Source organism: Corvus brachyrhynchos, unplaced genomic scaffold (assembly GCF_000691975.1).
Source record: "Corvus brachyrhynchos isolate BGI_N302 unplaced genomic scaffold, ASM69197v1 scaffold242, whole genome shotgun sequence".
Classification (NCBI taxonomy): Eukaryota; Metazoa; Chordata; class Aves; order Passeriformes; family Corvidae; genus Corvus; species Corvus brachyrhynchos.
In genome coordinates, this window is record NW_008236636.1 from 386,704 (window position 1) to 405,634 (window position 18,931).

The 18,931-nt window shown below is 38.3% G+C and overlaps 1 long non-coding RNA gene across 1 annotated transcript in view; it reads right to left on the reverse strand.

Annotated features, from left to right (window-relative positions):
* LOC108444809 overlaps positions 1-18,931 on the reverse strand; it is a 33,311-nt gene that overhangs the window by 11,094 nt on the left and 3,286 nt on the right. Inside the window, exons 2-4 of the long non-coding RNA XR_001859509.1 lie at positions 14,887-15,159; positions 13,790-13,866; positions 1,540-1,622 (exon numbers count right to left, since the gene is read on the reverse strand). This is a non-coding gene — a long non-coding RNA (uncharacterized LOC108444809). The remainder of the gene's footprint in view (positions 1-1,539; positions 1,623-13,789; positions 13,867-14,886; positions 15,160-18,931) is intronic.

Sequence of the window (18,931 nt, forward strand, 5' to 3'; positions counted from 1 at the left end):
TGCTGTAGGTGTGCCAAGAGCAGGGAGCAGTTGCCTTGCAGTCCTGTGGTGCCCACACAGGCTATTGCTTCCTCTGTTTCATCCATGCACCATGGGAACTGGGTATAGCAAATCAAATGGGGAGAAGCAGGTAGAAGGAGAAAAACCTCTCTCTCCCTGCCCTGGCTGTCCAAGAAGCCTGACCAAAGCTCCCATGGGTAGCTCTGATGCCAGATGAAACAAGACCTTCCCTGTTCCTGCTCTGTCACTGTAGCTGTCCCATCTTTCTCACATGCTGCCCTCCGCTCCCCACGCAGACTCCACTTTGATCATTCCACCATTACTTCACTTTCTGAGGTCCTGTGGGACCTCTGTGCAACAGCCCCAGACATTTTCTTTTCATGAATGCTCTAGATCCTATCTGGATTGAAGTCCTCGGGTTTGTCACATTGTGGATGGTGCTGTGCTCTTGTAGTTGCAGTTACAAGTTAAGGAGTGCTACAGGAGACACACACCGTGTAAAAACAAAATAACTCAAAGACAATTTTGTGGTGCAGGAGTTTGACAGAAGTTTCTTGAAACTCCTTTTTTTCCTCCTGTGCTAATGATGACTGCATTTCCCAATTTTGTGCGGAAGTGGAAATTCCAAACTGCTCATGGAAAAGTTTTACTTGTGGTCTATGACCAAGCCATAGGCATAAAGTACTGGAAACATTGCGAGAGCATTCTACCCACCAGCTTGGAAAAGAGTAACAATATTTATTTATTTATTGCCTAGACCAGCTCAAGCATTTAAGCAGTAAGTACCAGGGCTTCTCAGACATTTATTTATAGCATCTTTTTCTATTTCGTAAACAAGAGATTCATACTTGTGATTGCCAGCATATCCTTCTGTATTCTGTACTGGTTCAGCATGCTGCTAACAAACCACTAAACAAAACACCTTCTAAATTTCTGAACTACTGCTGCATTCATCAGGGTGCTGTAAGCAGCCTCAGGGCAGTATTAGCTCAATCATCTAGTCTACAACATGAGATGAAAGTTAGAAGGTCCCTCGAGTTGCTTTTTTCTGCTTCATCTGAAACTTACTGACAAGTCTCAGAACTGTCACGGTGGTGACATTGTCTTGTCTCCTTCCCTGGTTTTAAATGTCCCGTATTCTTTGCTTAATGGAAAGCTATTAAAACACTGTCTTGGTCAATTCTTAGTTTGATGCCAATTTGCTGAAACTATTAAATCATTTTTCTGGTGATTATTTTTCTTTGGTATTTGCCTTACCACTGCTACATTATTTTTATTTTTTAATATGTATTTTTATCAAATATTAGGGTGATAACTTTCTGTACTAGAAGTAATTCAGAATTTTGCTCCTTGCTACAGAGGAATGAAGGTTTCATACTTACCTTGAAAGTTCATAAAATTAGACTGATTTTTGCAAACTGTAGAGCTTGTATTTTTAATTTCTATCTCATTCTGACAAATCAGCCAATTTCAACCCAAAAAACACCCAATTCTGTACTCTCATCAGTTTGTGGAGACAATTTTCCCAGTGTTACTCACCCTCTGCTGAGGCATTGCAGACATCTGGAGCTCTGGCTTTGAGGGTGCCAGTCATCTTTTTCTGGGAAGGAGCTCAATGGTTTCTTCCATTTTGCCAGAACGAAGAACAGTTCAAATGTTCAAGGCTTAGAAACTAGCTCAAATACTAGCAGCTTTCAGAACATCTTTGTGATTACTGAATGAAAAATGTAGGCTGACAGGTATAAAGCCGACATTTAATTTAGCTCTGAGAGAAATGTTCATGGTGCTTTATTTTCCAATAAAATTTTCATTTCAATTCCTGCACTGTTGATGAATGAATACCACCTCTGACCCCTAAAGCAAACACTCCTCCACAGCCAGTCATTTTAAAAACCAACAAAACCCCACAAAGGACAGCTTAAGGTCTAGTTTTTGTTCAGATTTCATTGTGTGAATTAAAAAATTGCACACACACTTCACAGATGAAAAAAGAAAAAATGTGATAATTAAGCATTCTAGTTTGGCAATCAAGGTTCTTAAAATCATGCTGAGTGTCAACAGTTACAAGTTCTTTTCGACTGATATTGCAGCCCCCATCCCAGTGGAAACAGCTGTCATTATAGGCATTGTATTGAATCATGCAAAAAAGAAAAGAGCTTTGGAGAAAAATTGATTCTTTCTCTGGAAAATTGCACAGATTTCCTTTTGTCCCAAACTGAATTGTACTAGCACACCACAACTAGCTCAAAAGAAAACCCTTTTGGAAGTAAATCTTGCATTTCACATGACACCAGACTGACACCCCACCATGAGGTTTTCCAAGCAGAAAGAAAATGCACTTCCAAGTGAATTTATATCTCCTTTCCACCACATACAACGTATCTTCTTGCCTCTTTTAAGAACATTAAAACAAACCTGATGTATTAATGGGAAGCATTTATGCAGGCCTCGCATCCCAAATATTTTCATAATTAGCCTATTTTCCAGAGTGGACATAAGGTACATTATTCTTTTTTCCAGCATAAGTCTCTACATATGTAAAACATCACCAGAGGTTCCTTCTTTTCTTCAAGCAGACTTTCCCTGCCTCTCTACATTAGCTTGGCTATTACAGCACTTTTAAGGCACTCCACATGTTGATGAATAAACCGTCATTTCCCACTTGTAATAAGATTACTCAGTCCTTGGGACCAGATTTATTATCTACAGTTATTTCATGTCTAATCACAGCCTTACTCTCTGTAAAGAAAATGAACAGGCATGGATTGCATTTGAGAGCTTTGGGTCCTAAATATTTGGGTTATGTGTATGTAGACTTTGCTACATGGAAGGATACCAAAAGGAAACAATAAAAGAGGGAGGGAAGGCTTTATACAAACCTAGGCTAATAATGGACTTTCTGCACATATTTTAGAGTTTTTACAAAGGCTGAAAACACCTTCACAATACATTTTTCCAGCAACAATGTCATCTGTTATGAATAAATGATGGGTGGGAACAGAAAACTGCAAAGGAGGGAATATGCTACAGCAGTGGAATAAACAGGCCTTGTAGTAACTGTGTGGTGAGAGAGAGACTTTGTGTGAGGTAGAAACCACATTTCTACCAGATGGCATGGGCAGCTGTCCTGGAGGAGAAGGGATATGACAGGGCCCAACTGTTAACTCTTGAATTCCCAAGTATCTTTCTGACCCTAGAACCATGCAAAAGAGACTTTTGGGAAACCTAAAATTCAGGTCATCTTCTTCCTTTCCTACCCATCCTCCAGGGTGAAATTCAGAGGCAAGATCTAGCCAGAAACTTCAGCAACAAGCGCAGCTCCAGATGCAGCCCAAGGAGGGTCCTGTGAGGATTGGAGATGTTCCTACCTAGGGGAGATTTGGAACTGTAACTACCATTAACTTGCCTCCACCTAAGAAACAGCTGCCTCTCCTCTAACACTGTTTCATTATCCCCTCTTCTTTTCAATGTCCCCTTTCTTCTTATCTTTGCTTTTACTTAGTGTTTTTCTCCCAGGTATCACTTCTCTCTCTGACACTATCACTGGTCTAAGGTCTGCTGCCACTCCAGGGGTAATGTTTTTGTTTTTAAACCCATTCAGGAGCCTATCTTTTCTGTTTAGAGTAGATGCTTTTAGCAGCAATCTGCAGCTGTGATTCTTCCAGGGCTGCCTTCTGATGTTAATGTGTATTCATTCTCCATTGTTAACACATAAATAAACCACGAATCAATAAACAAGAAATCAATCTTTTTAATTTTTTCAGTTCCAGAATCCCCTTGGGTGTCTTATTGATAGCTAGCACAGTTAGATGTGAGGAAATAATGGAAAATATCATTTTTGAAGTGTATTTCTTAATGTGGAAGTTCACTTTCCACCATTTCCCTTCTCTTAATAGATCTATTGTTGCAGTTTTTGGGAGTTCGTAGAAAAAATTATAAATCAGTTCAGAATCTCTTAGTGGTTGGGAAGAAGTAGTATATTTGAATATAGGCAAATGAACTGTAAATATTTTTTTTAACCATGGAAACCCGGGTTTGGTGACGACTTCACTCCTACAGAACAGTCTAGTGATCTTCTCAGTTTTCAAGAGAGGGTTGTATTCACCAAAAGGTCCAGACAATGCTATTGGGATTTATAGGGCTCACTGGCTGACACGTGTGTCACACAGCACCTCTGTTGCCAAGTTCCATGAGAAAAGCAGTACAGTGCTCCACTGCTGTAATAGCATACAATTATGGTGCCTGGTATATTTGGGAGAATCACAGAGTCACAGAATATGCTGAGTTGGAATGGACCCATCAGGATCATCAGGTCCAACTCCTGGCCCTGTGCAGGAACACCCCAAGAATCAGTGATGCTATCACATTGATTTAATACATTAATATTGAAATTAGAACTAGGAATTGAATTAGAGAGAAGGGGCAAAAAGGCAAACTGTGACCATATTGTCCCTATGAGGCACTTATGACTAAATTCTTCTACTTCCATCATGTTAAACCCAAAGGTTATGCAATTAATAGAATTACCTTTAGCTGTATTATCTCTCAAATCTCACAAATCTTGCTTAAAATAATTTCCATTTTCAGGGCATGAATTGTTTCTAACATCTACGAATTTATGATAAAACTGCTGAAAATTATCCTGCAGCTGTGACTGAGAAATTTAGCTTTCATACTTGTGGACATGGCAGATGGGAATTCCAGAGATTTTTGAGAGCAAACTTTGGTGTTTGAGTGACAGATGGTTTGTGCACTAATGGAAAGAACATGGACTAAACTGGTGGTGTGTATGCTTTTTTGATTAAACTGGAATATCAGCAGCTGTAGGACACATTCTTGCTTTGGCTGTGGGAAGAAAAGGTTATCTTATTCTTTTAATTAACAGTGACAGCATGTAGAGAGCAGAGAAGAGACTTGCTCCGTACCAAAATATGTCATGGGGCATGGCGGCGTCTGTGCTCTGAGAAATTTGAACAGGAATAGACAGCATTAAGGGCAAAGTTTACTAAGGAAACGAGTCAATAGCTTCATGAGATGGTGGCTACAGCTGCAAAACCAGCATGGGAACATCCCTCTTCTTGTGTACTGCCTTTGGTCATTAATTCCTCTCCTGTGCTCCTGTCTCCTCAGTTGTAGGGCTTGTGGTCTTAGTGTTAAGTTGTCAAATATCTCCCTGAAACTACCACAAATAGCATTTGAGAGAAAAGCTAATGATTTTAATCTTTGTTCTGAATATAACAGTGATCTTGGAAGTGCAGAGAAGGAAATATAGGGGACATTCACACTGGTTTCCCTGTCATTGGCAGCACCCTAAATGACTGTAGATAAAAAATCTAAAATTCCTAAAATGATTTCTCAAAGTTTAGGTCATGCCAAAACTCAACTATGATTTAGGAAAAGGCCTTCCAGTGTTTTTGGGAAACCCAGCCTGGGTTCAAGACTTCCTGATTTCTGGGGTGTTACTTACAGCTTTTCCCAACCAGAAAAACTGATTTGGAGCTACTCTAGTTTCTCAGTAAACTATTTTTAGTGGCTTGGGGAAGCTATGAGAGCTCAGTGAATACAAGTACCACTGAGAAGATCATACACCTTCTCAGGGAGATGGGGTCCCCCTTCTGCTTCTCTGTGTTAAAAGTGTACATTCTGGATGCTAAATAGAAACCAGTATCTGCTCCACATCTAGGTTAGTGTCCTCACTGCCTTCCCCCAGGAACTGGTGGGAGCCACATTACTACTCTGTAGGTCATCATGCTAGGCTGCGTTTGGGAACCCTGTCTCAGGAACACACCTCAATTTTCTACTGTTTAAGATGCATGCTATAAGCTACAATAATAGAATAATTAGAATTCTGTATGTCTGATAATTTCTCCTCTTTTAACTAAGCAGTTTAAGTATTTCAGTTTTATAAGAGGAACTCTTTGGCAGAGCTACTTGTTAGAATTCCTATGTCAGCTTTTTTTTTACAAAAGATTTTCTTCTGCATCTTGTTTTGAAAGACTTGAGAAGGCTTTTGGCTTGGCATTTTTTCCTCTACTGTACTGCTTGCAAAGATAGTTTGCAGTACACTTTAAAATGTGATTATTTAAATGTGATTCAACAGTGTAAGCAGTGTGCCTGTTACTTGTGTCTATGTAGTCACACAGCAACACAAGTGGAAAAAAGAAACCATGGTAACAATGCACTCAGAAATAACACAAATTGGAATAATCAGTTGAGGATGGAAGAGCATTGCAGAAATTATGCAGCTTGTAGCAGGCAGCTTTGCCAAAAATGTTCAGATATGTGTGACCACTATCCTTATGAGTGGCAAAATGCTTTGAAGAGCCAAAAAAAAAAAAAAAAAGAAGAAAACTTCCTCATATTTTCTTCACTTAATCCTTATATAAAAGTTCATTTTTTGATACTTGGAAATATATTTCAAAATTCCTCTTCTGATCAAAAGGTGGTAAAAGTAGACTGGAAATTTTTTCCATACATTTGCATTTTAAAGTAATATTTGAAGCTAAAACGAGTTATTTTAGAGACCTGATTTTGGTAGAACATGTTAAGAAAGTAATCAAACAAGTTAGTAAATGCAAGAAGACTGAATATTGTCTGGCAAACTAATACCCTCCTCCTACAATCCAATCAACAAGAATGGCACTTATAGCTGACAGGACAGGAAAATGGTTTTTGCTAGTATAAAAAGTTTTAATTTAATTAAAAATTCAAGAAGTAAAATAATTTGTCCTTGTGTCTCTGTTTAGGAATCCTTGCCTCATTTTCTCTCCTCTGTTTTTCCTACACCATTTCTGCACTTTTCTGCACCATTGTTTGGAAAAATTTTAATGGGATTTTAAAGACGGACTAAAGATCTCTGGCACTGAAAAGCAACATTCTATACATGGCAAATGTTCTTCAAGCACACGTCTTGTGACCATTGCCATACTGGTACATGTGAAGGTAGACAGCATTTTTAGAGGGAATTATTTATGCTTTTTTTTTTTATATATGGCTGTTTTTTCTTAATATGATACGAGTTCTCACTTAACCATGTAGCATCCAGAAGCCTTGTGAAGTCAGCTGGTAACTCTTGTCTGTTAGCATCTAACAACTATACATATTTAATACAATTTTTGAGTATGGCTCTGTGAGTCTCATGGATATAATGCAGCAGAGGGCTTCTGGTGCCTTTAGAGGACCCACTCTCCACAAACACCTCTCATAATTTCTTCACACTCCTGGAGGGTGACACTCTGCCACATGGCAGCTACTTCATCTTACCCTACTCTTCTTCCTCCTCCTCTTCAAGTCACAGTAACAGGTTCCTGGTTTGTTTGGAGGGTCAACAACCTGTTTCTGTGTCAGTGATTTGATCCCTTCTACCACAATTGTCCCTTCTTAGAACAAGGTTTGTAACATAATGAGTTCAAATTCAGGCTTGAGAAGAATAAATTTCACTAGCTTGAGACCAATTGAATAGGAATTCCTCATAATGTTTTGCCTTTGCAAAAAGTTTGGGGTTTTTTTGTCTTTTCACTTGATATATTAACCATGACTTTATTTTTCAATGGTTTTCCATCCAAAACCTCATTCCTTTGGAGAACTTGCTGTTCAGTAACTGTACTTAGGCAAACAGCAGAAAAGAGGGAGTTCCTAAAAAGAGCAGCAGATACTTCCCTCTTTATCTTCAGTATAAAAAACCTTGCAAACCCAGCTGTTTGATGATAGTGCAGCATCTAAACCAAAGTACTATTTTTCTTTTTTAAGAGTTGAAATGCTGCATGAGTAGTGAGAGCAGTATATTTTTCCTTTGGCTTTGGATAATACTGGGTTTACAAAGAACTTGTGCCTATTCTGCTGTTTTTACTGGACTTTCTGCCTTCATGTCTACTTACTGTCTTGAGATCTGACTACTACTAGTATGCAAGAATTAGCTGAAAGTTTCATTTTAAATGACCTTCTTGCCTAAAGATATGATATTACTCCTTAGAGAATGTTTTCACATATGGTCTTCAAATTACAGATGCTCAGACCATCCTCTGACATCTAAGTCATTCAAAACAATGAAAATTGTACTCATGTTATTGAGGCACAAAATGTCTTTAAACTTCATCAGGAAGTATTTTGAACCAAAAAACCAGGCAGAACATTCATAATTAAGGCTGCCATTTTGTCCTCAGTTCAGATAGTTTTTAAAAAAATACTATGTTGCTTTTCTGAAAAGAAAAAGTGTTATGAAATTAGATGTGAAATCTGAAATACATGGGAAGGAAACTAAGTTGACTCTTCAGAAGTGATGCATTAGGGGGCCTGTAGAGTGGCTGTCACTGCTGCTGGCATTCTCTTCCTCCTATAGGCTCAAAGATGCCCTTGGCCTTACTTGCAAGAAGCACTTTTGCTGTGACAAAAGTATTTTTAATAAGTTTGTTTGTTTGTTTTTCTCACAGGAATGCAAGTTCTGTTTCCTTTTGAGGCCCAAACTTAGCCTCTTGTGTTTGGAGAGTACTATTATCTTAACTCCTTTCTTGACAAGGAACAATCTGAACCTCTGATCACTATATTCATTTGGAACTCATCACAGCAAGAACTGTTTCACTACATTAACTACTACAAATGCTTCACATTCCCAAAATAAGGAAAAATGTTGGTCTTAGAGAGGCAACATTCATTTGAACTCTACTCAGCTTCCAGAAAATGATTCAAGACAGCCAGCACAGATTCATCAAGGGCAAGTCCTGTCTGACCAACCCAGTGGTATTCTGTGATTGAGTGACCCCATCAGTGGACAAGGGAGAGGATGAGGGTGTCTTTTATTGGGACTTCTGTAAAGTCTTTGACATTTTCCTCCCCCATCATCCCTCCCTCTAAATTGGAGAGTAATGGATTCTATGAGTGGCCTCTTAGATGGATAAGAAAGTAGATGGATGGTTGCATCCAGAGGGTAATGATCAGTGGCTCAGAGACATGGGCATCAGTGACAAGTGGTGTCCCTCAGGGGTCCATACTGGGACCAGTGTTACTTAATATCTTCATTAATGTCATAGACAAAAGGATTGAGTGCACCCTCAGGAAGATTGTGGTGACACCAAGCTGAGTGGTGCTGTTGACACGCCTGAAGAACAGGAGATGCCATCCAGAGGGACCTGGACAAGCTCAAGAAATGGGTCTATGGGAATCTCATGAGGTGCAACAAGACCAAGTGCAAGGTGCTGCACCTGGGTTGGGGCACCCCCTGGTATCAGCCCAGATTAGGGGATGAACAGATGGAGAACAGCCCTGCCCAGAAGGACTTGGGGATGCTGGTGGATGAGAGAATGGACATGACCCAGCCATGTGCACCCACAGCCCAGAGAGCCAAATGTGTCCTGAGCTGCATCCAAAGCAGCGTGGGCAGCAGGGCCAGTTCACTTTCTTTGCAACTGGCCTAAAAATGACAAGAAGGTGCAGACCCCTACACCCATGGAGAGGCCAAGGTTCCCTGCTGATATGCATATATGAAAAAACAACCCTCCACTAGAAAAAAGGAAAATAGGATGTCTCCATACTTCTGGTTTCAATTTAAATTAATTTTTTTCTAGTTTTACAGTTTCCTGACTGCAGCTATACTTATACTCTCTTATGCATAAATTGCTCTATTCTACCAAATATTTAAGCAACTGTTGTAGTACAAGTAGTATTTTATGACTGTCTGTAGCAGAGATGCCTAAAACTGCCTTTCATTTGCTTTCTGTTAATCACTCCCAATTTTTTATCTTTGCTCTTAGCTTTTCAGCTGTCTGTTGATTAATTAATTTTAAGGAAGCATACAGAATGCTAACATGATTTTAGTTATCAAACCCAAACACTTTCCTTTTTTATCTGTTTCCAAGTGATGTTTATGAAGGCTCAGTAGAATTTAGCAGCAAAACACTTCCAAAGGACATTTATAAAGGTAGCATATTTGCAGTTCTAATGGTGTTAAAACAGGCATGTTACTGTCTGTAACATTTATCAGCAGGCAAATCATATATTTCATGAAATCACAAATAGTTTGCAGCCTTCTGTTTGGTTTTCCACATTCTTTATCTGTTAATTTTTTGGATGGCCTAATAAGGAAGCTATATTCTGAAATAGTTGTAAAAAAGCAGTTGTTGCCCAACTGAAATAAATACAAAGACTTCCTGATGGCCCATTCCTGATGAATTGGGCTGTAGTCCTTTGGGAACGTGGCTTGCACTTCACTGCAGATGTGAAGGGACCCCAGAGTGCTGGGGATGGTGGCTCAGCCCCTGGCAGTGCCCTGCACCACGAGCAGCTGTGAGGGCACAATCTCCACTTCATTCACCTTCTGTAGGTGCAGGTTTGGCTCAGGTGACCCCAGGCAGGCCCGCACACCCCGCAGAGGAATGCACACCCTGCACAGAGGGGCTGCCCTCTGAGGGGTGCCCCACCACAGGCCATCAGCACTGCTCCGGGGGCAGACCCCAACGGGCCTCGAATCAGACTTCTTCATCCACTCCTTGTGCAACCAGGAAATCCATTTTTTGGGAAGGACCATAGCTCTTACAGTTTCAACTTTCATCATTTTATCAGTTGAAAGAGACTTGGGTAAAATATTGCTACTGGCCAAATTTTGTCAAAAATAAAATGCCTCAGTATTAAGATACATCTTGACAGTTCCGATCTGTAGCAGCAGCAAAGAGCTGGAGTATTTATTTGTTAAAGACCTGGATGCAAATGCAATTCCTCGCTCAGACCACCTTTTTTAAACCTACACTGATGTGGTCACAGCAATCTGAAGAATGATTCAATGGCTTTTAAGTAAAATAAAGAGAAAGCGTCCATTGAAAGGTGCACTCAGCTGCTGGGAAATCATCAGCAAGCCCCAGGAAAATGTCCTTGTTTTCAGATTTGAACAGATATGGTCCAGCAGGTTTTTTCAGTAATGAGCTAATATTTCAGACAATATATCTAATAACATGTGGGTTATGTTTTAGTGTTTAGGAGAAGAAAATGATTCCCTGCTAATAATTTCAATTTCATTTCGTGTCCACACTTGGACATATCTACAAGGTGGATCAAGAAATATGAATGTGCATGTCAAAACCAGTATGTTACCTAATATTTACAGTGAGTGGATTGACTAATATTTATGACCATATTATAGGGTGTAATTTTAACCCAGAGTAATGCAAGCAATATTTTTTCTGTGGGATCCTAGGAGTTGCCTGTCTCCATGAATCATATCCAAAATCTCAAACAGCTGTAAGCATATTTAGAAAATGTGAAGTTGTTCCTAAGATTCAGCACCTGTCTATAGAAATCCCTGTATGAACAAATATAAGCTGGAAATTGCACACACCTATGGGAATTAAAAGGTATTTAACCAGGACTGAGTTCTGAGTTAGCACTATATTTAGGTGTGTATAAGGGCAAAATATTTTTGAGTATTCAAACATGTTGTATATTATTTTTCTTTTGTTTTCTGTATTTGTTTTTACTGAACTTATATACACATGGAAGTTGGTTCAAATTTCTGAATGTTACCTCCTGCAGAAATTGCAACGACCATCAATATATTTTAAAATCCCTGAGAGTGAACAATGCAAAGGCAGAAATGACCCATTTTTGAAAGACAAGTCATATGCCAAGAATGTTACTCAGGGCCAGGGATTTTTTGCTGTTTTCTAGTTGTTGCCTTTGTCAATATCCCTGTCTTTCCATGTGTGCTGCTAAGTGCAAACAAAGGACATATTCCTAAAAGGTCGCAAGGATGGAACTCAAAAATCAGCCTTTCAAATGTCACTTAAACATATAGAGTTTTAATATTAAGATTTTTACAATGGCTCCTAGAGAACTGAAATGACAAATAAGCCTTGTTTTCATGTTACTAGATAAATACCTGATAAGAAACACTTCAGTCAAAACCTAAAATGTTTACAGCCTTCATTTTCTATTGCTTCCACTTTTTAGGTGGCAGAAATATGTTTTCTGGCATAAAAACTTTTTCTACTTGATATTTAGAAGTACTCCTAGTACATTGAAAAGCAAGAAGTGAAAGAGTAAAGCTGCCAAGAAGCCTGTGCATTCTGTCTAGCTAATTCACTGAACGTGTTTTCCCCATAAGTGCCTGGTACTTTGCCTACAGTAATAACATAAAACTCACCATCGCAAACACACAACAGTATATTACATGCTATTCCAAAAATATTCTTTTACATGAAGGATGTCAGGCCAAGGAAATAGAAGGTATTGTATACTGGAGCTGGGAGATGTGAAATGGTTTCTTAATCATTAGTGGAAAAAATTTTAATCTGGGCTAAATCCATATTATTGAAATTAGTGGTCCTTCTAAACATGTTCTTTGGAAATAAAAATACAAATCTTTATTAAAGTGTATGCAAGCCAACACTTTTTCGGTACATTAAATTTCTGCTTATTCTTCCTGTAATGTTTTATTCATACATGATTTCACAGTAGCTTAAATTTTCTAGTACAATTCCCCAAATATATGTTTATATCCAGATCTGTGGTCTCATTTGAGAAGTACTGAATTTTCCCACAGCTCCACTGAACAAGCACAACTGAGCTGATGCCCAAAACTGACCTAATTATTTATGGTCCCATTCAACACCAACTGAAATAAAGCAAGGAAATGTCTTGTGTGCAATAAGATGAAGGAGTTTGCAACATCCTTTAAACGTAGGCACCCACTGAAACAATAGTTTGTGAAAAGAATCTTTAAAATGCAAAAAGAAGAATTTGGTTAAAAAGTTTGGGATTGGAGGAAAATAATTATTTCTGACCATTGACACTTATTTTGGGAAATGTGTTTCTAAGTCTTTTCTGCTGTAATTTATTCTTAATAAAGAACAGTGGCAAAAAATCCTCTATATTACTATATTTCTAATTCAGAATATCACACTCACACAAAAATTTTCCTTTCAAACTATTTGGGAGAAAAAAGGTACTTCAGTGTTCTACCATAAGGCAAAAGAGGTATATCTGGAAAATAATGAAAACAGCCTTGAGCAAATGCACTATAATAATATGAGCAAATGGACTACAATAATACTATCCAAACTATTTTAATTTCTCATCCCATTAATGAAGGGAGTTTTCTCACGGCCTCTCATATAATCTGTTTTGTGTCTGTCTGAACAATATGTGACTGAGAATGGTATTTATTTTACTTTTACATCCTACTGGGAAGCGTTCATTGCCCTCTTTTAAATAAGCATTTAGAACTTCCTGTGGCTTTTGGAAAAAAAAATATTTTCTTTTAAATTATGTGCAAAGCTGGATGACTTTGGAGGAAAAAAATTCACTTAGTGAATAACTTGCTCCAAAGAGCAGGATTATTTTTTAAATAAACCAAATAAAAGTTGTTAAATATGGGAAATAAATATTTGAAGAAAAAGCCTTATAAAAAAAATAGTGCAATGCCTATCTAATAAACAGATTTGCTTGATAATTTATGAAAGTCCATGAGACTTCTGCTTCTATCAGGGCCCATTCTACATAAGCTACAAAAGTTTTCCAACATGCCACTGACAGCCTTTTACTCTTCTGTTCTTATCATACTCTGAAAAACCCAAAAACTACAACAGGGCAACCAGCTGAAATGTCCAGCCCAAGCCCAGTCTGGCAGTGGTCAGTGAGAAGATAAGTTGCTTTCAGTGGCCTCTGTGCCACACGCAGTCTTCAAAGGAGTCTAGTACTTACTGGTATTATTCCAGGGTTCATTCCACTCTGTCATTTGCCTGTCATTCAGAGATTTTTAAAAAGTCCACTTTTTAAATTAAGAGACTTGGAACATAGGACTTACCTTGTAACAATACAGGTTCCTTGTTCTAAGAGTGACCAAAGAAATTTCTCAGCGTGAAAATAGAAGGAAGTATTACCCTGTGGGAGTGTTCAAGTGTATATATTATTAAAGTCTCTTTGGTGAATAATGGGAGAAGATATCAGAAAAATATATGTTCTAGGGGAGGATAACTTTAAGTGGCTCACTCTGATAAGCAATAGGCTTAGTTAGGATTTTCATCTTTCTCCATCTAGTACTCTCCTTCCCCCTTTTTCTTTCTTATGTTTCTGATTTCCTCCTTTAATTTATTTAATATTTTAATTTTTTCACATTCAATGATCTGCGTGATGTATTTTTTTTCAAAAGAGATGCTTATTCCCAGGTAGCACTCATTATTTATAGCATTATGTGCTAAAGCATAAACTTTTCAGATATTCAAGGCATACATATTTTTGCACACTGGATTGCCTTACATTTAATGACATTTACTGCGACATATAATGAATACAACTACTTTGCCTTTTCCATATCCACCCTCCAAGAAGGGTTCTCACAAGTAAATATCTGGATTACTGTCTCTTCAAAGCCAGAAAAAAACCTGTGTTGTCTTTATATGCTTCTACAGTCCTGTTGAGCTGCAATTTTAAAATTGCCTGGCTATTCTTTCATGCTGGCAAATCACCTGATTGCATGTCTCAGCATTAATATGTTCCCTCAGTAATTGGTTAATGTGAAATGGATTGCTATAAAATCTGCACCCATGTTTTCTTTGTAGCAGTGAAAAGGAAAACTCAGGCTCAATGGCATTGCAAATTTACTCCATAATTTCTTACTTCAGACATATTAACAGATAGGAATATTTTTTTTTGACCAAATTAAACAAACCACAAGATTTCTCTGAAATAATTTGTCCTTCCCATGAAACATTTACAAATAATCTCTGCAAGGCTAAAAGGACTTAAATCAATCCAATTTAAATTACTTCTGTAAACCCAGTTATAATAGTTTGTACATAGCCTTATACTAAATTTTATTCTGCAATATTTACACCAGAAAAAAATGAAGAGATCAAGCCTGCAATCCCTCAAGGAGATCAGTAATCATTGTGCATGACTTACTTGTTGTGAAGTCTCAGAAAGATTTGGTACTCCAGACATTTGAAGTAGATGTCCAGTGTCATTCATTTGCTGTTAAATACAGCAGTGTTCAGAAATAACCTTCACACCATATGTATATTTTTGCTGATGATGTCTGCCTCCAAGACACACACAATGGAGCTTGGCTCCAATCTGATCAGAGCTGATTCACTGTGTTCTGCTAGTGTTTATTGAAGAGAAGTGTTTGTGGTGACTTTGGAGCAGTCTTCCAGTACCCCCTTTAATTAAGAGAACCTGTGGGAGAATCATAAATGGTTTGGACTGGAAGAGACCTTAAAAATCACAAATAAAAGAATAAATGAATAATCAGAAGATTTGGATAAAAAGTGTAGCAAGCAAAATGGTTAGAGGATTAACAGTTTGGAGAACAGGAAGGAAGTGATGACATTTCAAGTACGCAAAGGGTGCTATGAAGAAGACTGTCATGAGATGTCTCACAGAAAGTAGAATAAAGTGTAATTGGCTTAATTTGCAGCAGATACTCATGTACAATATTGGGAAAGCTTTACTAACCATCAGTAGAGCTGAGTAACTGGGTTAAATAAGAATAAAATAAATGTACTTGTACAGAAATTACTCAGAATCCCGGAAAACCAAATATTGAATGAAATTCTTTCCACAGAAAAGTTTGGGTTCCTCATATATTTTGGTAGATGAAGATGAGTCAAGAAAATCAGTGGCTAAGTTCCGAAATGGCATAAAACACAGCATGCTGCAATTTCAATAGGATGTATGATTTATGTCTTCTGGAGCTGTGTCCCAGTATGCTCATAAATTAATCTATTACGTATGCAGATCTAAAAAAAACCAACCAAGAAACCAAAAATGATACAAATAAATGCAAAAGAAGAGCATTTATGATAAGAGTAATTTAACTTTTATTCAGCTGGAACACAAGGGATGTGCGTTATCCTCTAAATTAAAATGTAGCTGGTGTTTTTGGAACACAATATTCCTGAAGGTAACTGAGAAAAAAATTGTAAAGAAGGAAATAAAACACTGAATAATGTAGCAAGAGGTGTAGAAAAAGGATAGCCTTCATTTCTTTCTGACTACCAATTAACATTCCACTGTAATTCAGTAGCTGAAGGAATTGCCATCACATTTAAAGTTTTTCCATGTAGAATTAAACTCTGTTTTGTTTAGAAAACTTCACTATGTTATATCCAGGTTGGCTATGGAAAATTTCTGTTGAGGAACATCAGTGGAATTTCTTAGCAGAATCCTTTGAAGAGTTTATTTATAAGAATAAAAGCAGAATAGATATACTTTAAGTAGTAGTGAAAGAAAAGCCCGTACTTGGTTAAGGCAAGTTAATGACTCTTTAATTTCTTAAGGAAATACAATGCATATTTTAAAGACTCTTCCTAAAATGTCCAAGACACTTATTTTTTAGTCATTATATTGTGAAAATCAATTTGAAAGCTTCTACTGAACTCTTTTATAAACTTCAATTTCACCCTTCTTTCCTCTGTGATGACGACACACAGTCCATACAAAACTGGTGAGTTTTGTGATGGCATTGCTTATATCTTCAAAGTCACCATTTTGTATATTTAGCTGAAGTTAGAATTTTTTTGCTCAACAGATTGCCAAAAATGAGCATTTTAATACAGAGAAAAAGACACAAAACTTTATGAAAATGTCCCTTTTTTCTATTCCACTCCTTTTTTTTGGACTTCCCTCAGTAAAACAGTCAGTAGCTCCCCCTGAACAAGTTTATTCTCTGTGATGACTAAGCTGGAAATGCAAGATGACCCTGGCATTCACATGTGTTTCATAATCTGGGAATAGGCTGCTCAGAGCAGCACAGGATGTGCCTTGTTTCAAATGCTGGTTCATAACCCATGACTAAAAGAGTACCTGCAAGGAATACAGTTGCAACATTTGCATGAATTACTGTCATCCTTTTCTAGGGCATTGTGTAATTCAGCTGGGATGATGAAGCTTGTCCAGAGCATGGTCTAAAATGAGAATTATGGTTTGGATTTTTCATCTGAACCTTGAAAATAGTTGGACTGCAACTCAAGATACTGCAAAATATAGAGAAAGGCCAAAATCTGATGAAAGAGCTGCTCACTGGAAAGAAAATTAATCTCCTCTTACCCAAACTAATTCTCTCTCTTCAGCCATCACTTCCTCTTTCACAGCCCACACTCCCAAAGTGACACTCTTTTCTGGGAAAATGTCTTTCATGGGGACCTGCAGATTCCTGGAACCTTTGCTGAGGAGTATCTGTCAGCACACTCTCTTTCACATAAGAGATTTTCTGGAGGATAGGAGGCTGCTGATACTCACCTGAAAACCAGGCAGGAACAAAATTTAATGCTGTCTGTCACTACAGCACAGAAAATGGAGCACCTCAGTACTGATACAAAGGTCTATCAATGGGCGTGATAACAAGCAATTTTGCCTATGTTTTCTTCAGTTTCTTTAACTAAAGGTGAAGAGCTGAAGTTACAGTGAAGTTCTGGGATCTTTGGTCCACAATTGCTTTTACATTTCCCTCATTCTTTGCTTGCAGTATGCCTAGGAGCTGGTAGGACTCATACAAAGTCTAGTTTTACCTTGCATTTGCTGCATTTTTGAGGGAGAGAGGTAAGAGAAATCTCAAAATGTACATCTACACTACAAAAACACGAGGAATAGCCAGGAAATGCTTCCTCCTCAAGGGTGGAAGTTAAGTTCAGAGCATTTGAAATCATAGTGAGAAGTAAGGCTACATTGATATGTGGTTGACTTCTACAGCTGCTAGATAGACCTGGACAAAATGATTTGATTCAGGAGAGAATATAAAAGCCAGTGGAAATGAAAGCCAGTGTCAAGTACAGGAACAGATAGACCTTTCCAAAGAAAAGAGACCAAAGTAAAGGATATGATCATGCCAGATACTTCAGCTGAGGAAAATTTGAATTAGTTTCCTAGAGTGACGTGTAGATTCCACAGGCTCCCTTCAGAGGAGAGACATGACCATGAGAGGTACACAGTACACACTCTTGCAGGGTGGGAAAGGGAGAGATGGGAAGACAGACAGTGACAGAGGAGACTGTTCCTCCAAAGAGAGCTCTGTCTTTTGAAGTTTGACTGCATTTTGTTCAAACAGTTGTACAAGAATTGCTTTTCACGGAAGCATAAATAAAATGCTACTGGTAGCACACATCCAAAATCTGATACATTAGCCCTTTTGATGGAAATGTGAAGGAGTTCAGGATGATAATTTCTGAGGTCACAGGGCACTGAAGGAAACTTTCATACTCAGAATACCCAGAAATTACATTTCTTCTCTTTAACTACCTTGTTAGGCTGTGCCTGGGTCAATATTTACCTGGATCAATGTTTACTAAGCTGGGGTGCATATTTACACACATTTTTAGTAAGGGAACTCCACTGCTAACTGTGAAGAACAGTTTACTACACTTAATTGGAAGAAATTACTGTGCCTAGTGTTGTGACTGTAGTACCTAGTGAATGTGGAAGATGAAATGCTAGGAAGCAAGTAAAGCCCAGGTGTGAGATACCGAGGAGGTGAAGAGGATTTCCATGAGGCAGCCAAGGAGGGGATCTGTTTTCATTCCTTCTTGATGGGGATTGGCACTTACCTAGCTGATTTAGGAGGACTTTGAGGGAGACTTGCCTGCCCTTCTTTACCACAGCCACCACAACAATGCTAACCAGTCTTTGATCATCAAAGCTGGGATCTATTAGAAGGCAGCCCAAGAAAATGCCTTCTTTAAACTTAGAACGGAAAACTTAGAATCAGGAAGAATCTGAATCTCTGGGACACCATGTTCCTGCAGAACAGATCCTGTCCTCCTGCTTTTGTTTCATCCTAGTAGCTTTCTGGATTGCAATAAATGCTACCCATTATTTCCCTGACTCCCGAAAAAAAAGCCTTTCTTTCTACTCCCAGGGACGGATTATGTCAGTTCCTCTTAGGAGTCTGCAACCTGTTCTGGCAGCATTGGGTGCCTGCTGCACATGTCTCTCCTCGCTCAGACCCATGCTC